Genomic DNA, 6593 nt, shown 5'->3' with positions numbered 1-6593 from the left:
ACAATAGTTTTCTTTAATCCTCTCTCCACTCTCTCGTCCCTATTCTAACATCCCTCAACTTTCTTGGGCGAATGAGTCTCCATCGATGGTCGCATTCCAGGCTCTGTCATCCTTCTCTTCGTATTGTCCATCAAATTGTGTCTAGGTTTAATTTAGCAGTTTTAAAAATAAGTCAAGTTCAATATGTAGTGTTTGTCAACTTGGCAAGAGTCATTCTCTCCCCTTTCTTTTGTTCCCCTCTGTCTTTGAAGATCCTATTGACATCATTTTTATTGATGTATGGGTCCCCTGCCCCTCACTTGTTTGTCAGTGGAAATAAATTTTACGTTTGTTTCTTCGATGAGTTCTCCAAATTCATTTGGCTCTTTCCCATGTCTTTTAGAGCTGACAATTTTAACAAATTTTTTTTTTTGTCAATGTAGCTCTAAGTTGAAGGCCACTTTAATCATAAAACTAAAAGTATTCAATTTGAATGGGGTGGTGAATACAGTAAATTCCACTACCTTTCTCAATAACATGGAATCTCCCACCTCATCACATGGCCTCACATTCACCATCAAAATGGTTGCGTCGAACGTTAACACCACCATATTGATGAGACGAGCCTACTCTCCTTTCTAATGCCTCTGTTCATAAATCCTTTTGGGATGAAGCCTTTGCGACTGCCTCTTACTTGATCAATTGGCTTAAATCACCAATCATTAATCACATGTCTCCTCTTGAGTTGTTTTTCCTAAAGAAAAAAAAAAATTCCTGATTATCACTTTCTCAAAGTTTTTGGTTGCACATGTTGGTTTTCTTTGGATCTGTATAACTCCCATGAGATTGATTATCACTCTACTTCCTATGTCTTTATTAGCTACAATTTGTAGCACAAGGGAATTGCTTTTGCCATGTGCTATTCGATTAAACATTTTTTCCTTTTTCTACTAACTCTCAGTTCATTTTGCAGGTCTCTCCAGCTCTTACTTTCCACTTACCAACTTCCATATAGGTCTATCCCTCTCTGCCACCTGCCCTGACAAGTCCTCAAACCATGCCACCTGTCAAGCAATCACTTCCCTTAGCACTTGTGTCTCCACATGTTGCCTCCCCTGTGCAACCCTATGGGCCAACACCAATTGTAACTTGTCAAGTGCAATCATCTCCCTTATGGCATCCCATGCAAACATGGACCCACAACTAGATTTTCGGCCCAAGTAATTCTTTGAGGGTATAATTTGGTTCCACCCAGCTTGGTTGATGCTGGGCATTGCACTGAGGAGCCCATTTGTCTCTTTACTGTAATCAAACCTCTCAAGTAACATAAGGCTATGAATAAGGAATTTATAGCCCTGTTACATAATTAGACTTGGTCTCTTGTTCCTAACAAACCCTCGATGAACATTGTGGGTTGCAAACGAGTTTTTAAGATCAAGAGAAAAGTCGATGCCTTGATTAACTGATACAAGGCCTGCCCTGTTGTTAAATGCTTTCATCAACAATATGGGAGTCGATCATGTTGAGACCTTCGGTCCTGTTGTCAATCACGTCACCATTCACACTGTTTTTTCACAAGCCACTTTTCAAACCAGGTGATTTGCCAACGTTAAAAATGCTTTCTTACAATGTGTACTTCATGAAGATGTTTTTATGGTCAAACCTTTGAGCTTCAACCACCCATATTTTATCAGAATCGTGTAAACCTTATTATTCTCTTATTCTTTGTTAATTATATTGTTGCTACCAGACCAAGCTCAAAACTTACTTTTCAACTTATTAGCTTTCTATAATATGGCTTTGCCTTGAAGGATTTGGGACCATTTCATTTGTTTTTGGGCATCAAAGCTCCTTCAAACTATGCCAGACTCTTCCTTTCCCAACGACGCTACATCATGGACATCCTCAAGAATGCCATTATGCCTGAAGCAAAGACTATCTCCTCTTCAATGAGCTCCACCAGATCCTTGTCCCAACTTTCAAGTGACCCATTCTTTGATCCTACCATGTATCGTAACATTGTAGATTATTGCAGTACCTCTCATTGACACGACTAGACCTAATGTTTGCTATTGGCAAAGTCTGCCAGTTTCTTGACACCCCACCAACAACCATTGGAGTGCAGTAAAGAGAATACTCTGGTACCTCAAGAACACCATTCACCACAGCTCGGTACTCTAGCGTGACTCAATTTTCTCATTAGAAGTTTTCTCCAATGTGGACTGGGCTTTTGATGACTGGCAATCAAACAATAGCTACTACATCTTCCTTGGAAAGAATCTTACTCATGGAGCTCTATGAAGCAAAGAAAAGTCTCTCGGTCAAGTACCAAGTTTGAGTACCTAGCTATTACTCACACTGTTGCATAAATCTTTTGGATTTAGTCCATGCTCAGCGAGTTGCATCTACCCCTTTCACATCCACCAATGATGTGGTGCAATAATATCGGTGTGGCCTACTTGATTACAATCTCGTTGTTCCATGAAAGAACTAAACATATCCAATTGGTTATAAAAATATATTTTTCGATTAGAGAGTCTTGTGCTATGATCTCTAATTGAGTATCCAATGAATCTGCTATGGATAGAATTATCAAGTTCAAGTAAAGGATTCCTGATGCTTCATTGTTATTAATTCTGGTCAAACATTTTCATTATTACGTTTTGGCTCTTTAGTTTATTTCTTTTTAGAAAGGATTCATCTTGCATTGCTACTTTGATTTTTGTTCTCTAAAAATTTTAATGCTTTTACCATCTTCCTGTGGAATCAACACCCCAATCTATATTGTAACAACCACGTTATTCTTTAGGTGTAATAAATTTTGGCACCATTGCCGGGGAGACGATTTTAGAAGCGAATTCAAAGAATAGGTTTACTGAATTTTACACACCAAAGGGGGTAAACTTGTTCCTTTCTTTTGCTTTCTTTTATTTTTATATTTAGTTTTTCTTTCTCTTTTCATGTTTGCATGCATAGATGATGAGTTAGGTAGATTTGCAAGGGGACTTGAAATAGACACTAATACTATCTTTGATAATCTGTTCGACATGTCATCTAATTTTGATACACATTCTATGTCATCATTTTCTTCATCTAACATGAGTGTGCATGAAAATCAACCTAGGACTCTACATGAGTACCTTCATCCTACACGTACAACAATACCATCATGTATTATATTTCCACCTAATAGTCCTCCAATGGATTTCAAACCATGTATGATATAACTTTTCCTTACTTTTCATGGTTTGGAGAGTGAAAATCGATATGTGCATATTAGAAAGTTTGAAGAGGTTGTTGTTACATTTCACTAAAGGAAAAGGTGAAGAGTTGGATGTATTCATTGAGACTACAGTCATTTGGGTCAGGGGCTGAGATGATCCAAATTATTTTCAATAAATAATTTCCTCATTATAAGACTAATGCTTTGAAAAGGCAAATATCAACTTTTACACAAAAGTATAGTGAGATTTTGAATCAAGCATGAGAACGTTTTAAAAAGTTACTTAGCTTGTGTCCGTATCATGGTTATCAAAGCTGGCATCTAGTTAGTTATTTTTATCAAGATCTTACTCCTAGAGAGTGCCGATTTGTTGAAATGATGTGTAATAGTAAATTTTTGAAGAAGGATCCAGATAGGCAATAGAGTATTTAAATGAACTTGTAAAAAAAGCTTACACTTGGAGAGGACTAAACACTTTTGACAGCACCAATTGAGCACGCTCCAATCAAACTCACTCTAGCATAGGCATCTATCATCTTAGAGAATAAGATAACTTGAGGGCAATGATGGAGGGTCTAACTAGAGAGTTAGAGGCATTGAAGATGAAGGAAACTATGGCAGCTCGTATTATTTCCCAAGCTGATGTCTCTAAATTTTGTTTTATTTTTCATGGAGTAGATCATCTTGCAGAAGATTGCCCAACACTTACTGAGTTTAGAGGAGTGTGTGAGGAATATTGCAATTCTCTTGGCATGTATAAAAAGCCCTTTTCATCCTACTCAGATACATATAATTCTAATTAGAGAAATTACCTAAACTTCAGTTGGAAGTCTGACACTCAAAACCTTGCACAATCACAAGCATCAAGAAATTATTCTACACCATATCATGCATCTCCTTCTTCTAGGAACCCCATAGAATATACTTTGCATGCTTTTATTAAGGCACATGGTAAAACTAATCAAAATTTTAAATTTTTGATTAGTAGGTTGTTCAGGAAAATAAAGAGTTAAAGAGTCATGTATCCAAGTTGATGACTTCTTTGAGTGTGAATGAGCTTGGCAAGATCCATTCTCAAGCTCAACCATGCCCCAAGGCCAACATATGGTACAAGAAAATTTGAAAGAAGTCAATGCTATTATGACATGAAGTGGTAAGTCCTTATACATCTCAACAATTGATTAGCCAGAGAATGTTGAAGAGGAACAAAACAATGATAGTGCCGAGTTGCCCAAGGAAGCCGAGGTAATTAAGAGTCCAGTTAAGATATCATTTCCTCAAAATTTAAAATTTGGTATGCGAACTTTAGATTATAGCAATGAAATATTGGAGAACCTCAGGCATGTAAAGATCAATCTTCTTCTTTTGCATGTTATTAAACAAGTTCGTATTTATGTAAAAGTTCTTAAAGATTTGTGTAAAGTTAAGAGGAAGCATCATATTAAGAAGAAAGTGTTTTTAACAAAGCATGTTAGTGCTCTAATTGTACAGCGAATTTCTCCTAAGTACAAGGATCCTGGTTGTCTAACCATTGCATGCGATATTGGGACTCATGAGTTTGGGCAAACCTTGCTAGATTTAGGAGCTAGTATAAATTTGATGCTTTATTCAATTTATTTGCAGTTAGGGTTGATAGAAATTAAACTCACTCCTATGGTATTGCAACTAGCTGACTGTTCAGTCAAAGTGCCATGGGATGTGGTGCAGGATGTTTTGATTTAAATTAATAAATTTTATTATCTTGCTAATTTCTTAATTGTTGGACACCATATCTATTGTTAATTCTAGTTCCAAAATTCCCTTATTTTAGGTAGATCTTTCCTTACTACTGCTAACACTCTTATTAATCACATGAACGGTCTAATGAAACTCTCTTTTGGGAATACGACTCTTGAGGTGAATATTCTTCATGTTGGAAAACAACTAATAGAAGATGATGAATGTCACCAAACTTACATTGCCAATGTACTCATAGACAAGGAAGTTCACACAGCTCATGATTCTGACCTACTTGAATATTTTCTTATTAACTCTAAGTTAGATATCGTAAGTGATTCATCTGATGTTGTTGATATTTATACTATTTTTCATGAAACTCAAGATCATGGCACACAAGATTGGCAACCAAAAATTAAGGAGTTGCCCATGAAAAGTTAAAAACAGATTTTTTTCAAGTTCAAAGGCACCAAAAGTCGAATTGAAACTTTTGCCTAAAGGTTTAAAATATGTTTTCCTTGGTCCAGATGATACTTTTCCTATTATTATCTCATTTGAATTATTTGACTCTCAAGATGAGCAATTGCTTTGCACTTTAAATGAGCATAAGTCAGCTATAGGTTGGAGTATTGCTGATATCAAATGTGTTAGTCCCTTAGTCTATTCTCATAAAATTAATTTAGAAAAATGAGCTAACCCTCATAGAGACCCACAACGCAGAAGTAATCCTACCATGAAATAGGTGGTAAAAAATGAAGTGTTAAAATTGTTAGATGCAGGGATTATATACCGTATTGTTGACAGTAAATGAGTTAATCCTATATAGGTTGTCCTCAATAAGTCAGGAGTTATTGTGGTGAGGAATAAAATGAGAGAGCTAGTACCTACAAAGTTGTGACTAGGTGGCGGATGTGTATTGATTACAGAAAACTGAATTCTACCACCCAAAAAGACCATTTCCCCCTTCCTTTTATTGATCAAATCCTTGAGTGAGTTGTTGGTCACCCTTTTTACTATTTTTTGAATGGTTACCATCAACTTGAAATTTCATTAGGAGATTAGGATAAAAGCACATTCACTTGCCCTATTGGTACGTATGCCTTCCATAGAATGTCATTTGGATTATGTAATGCACATGTTACTCTCCTATGCTGCATGATAAGTATATTTAGTGCCATGGTTGAAAATGGTATGAAATTTTTTATGGATGATTTGACTATTTTTAGTGACTCCATTGACACTTGTTTGATAAATTTAAAGAGACTCTTGGTTCACTATAAAGAGAAACACCTTGTGCTCAATTGGAAAAAGTGCCATTCCATGTTACCCCCAGGTAATGTATTAGGTCATGTTGTTTCTCTTAAGGGTATTGAGATTGACCAATCCAAGATTAAATTAATCTCAAAGCTGCCAACTCCAAAAAACTGTTAAAGAGGTAAGATCCTTTCTTGGTCATGTTGGTTTTAATAGAAGATTTATAATATATTTTTCTATGATCTCATGACCTTTGTGTAGCCTTCTTGTTTAGGATGCCCCGTTTGAGTGGACATATGCTTGTCAAGATGTATTTAAAATGCTAATTGACATATTAATATCCACACCTGTTGTGCAATCACTTGATTGGAGTCTTCCTTTTGAAATCATGTGTGACACAAGTGTTATGCACTGGGAGCAG

General features: G+C 36.2%; 1 non-coding gene across 1 annotated transcript; it reads right to left on the bottom strand.

Annotated features, from left to right (window-relative positions):
• Positions 1-3401: 3401 nt before the first annotated feature.
• On the bottom strand, positions 3402-3509 carry LOC122274867. The gene has a single exon (XR_006228407.1). It is a non-coding gene; the product is annotated as a small nucleolar RNA R71 (small nucleolar RNA).
• Between the last annotated feature and the right edge of the window lie 3084 nt (positions 3510-6593).

This window comes from Carya illinoinensis, chromosome 8 (genome assembly GCF_018687715.1).
Source record: "Carya illinoinensis cultivar Pawnee chromosome 8, C.illinoinensisPawnee_v1, whole genome shotgun sequence".
Lineage (NCBI taxonomy): Eukaryota > Viridiplantae > Streptophyta > Magnoliopsida > Fagales > Juglandaceae > Carya > Carya illinoinensis.
Note: the sequence above shows the minus strand (reverse complement) of the source record. Positions and strands in the feature narration are given on the sequence as shown.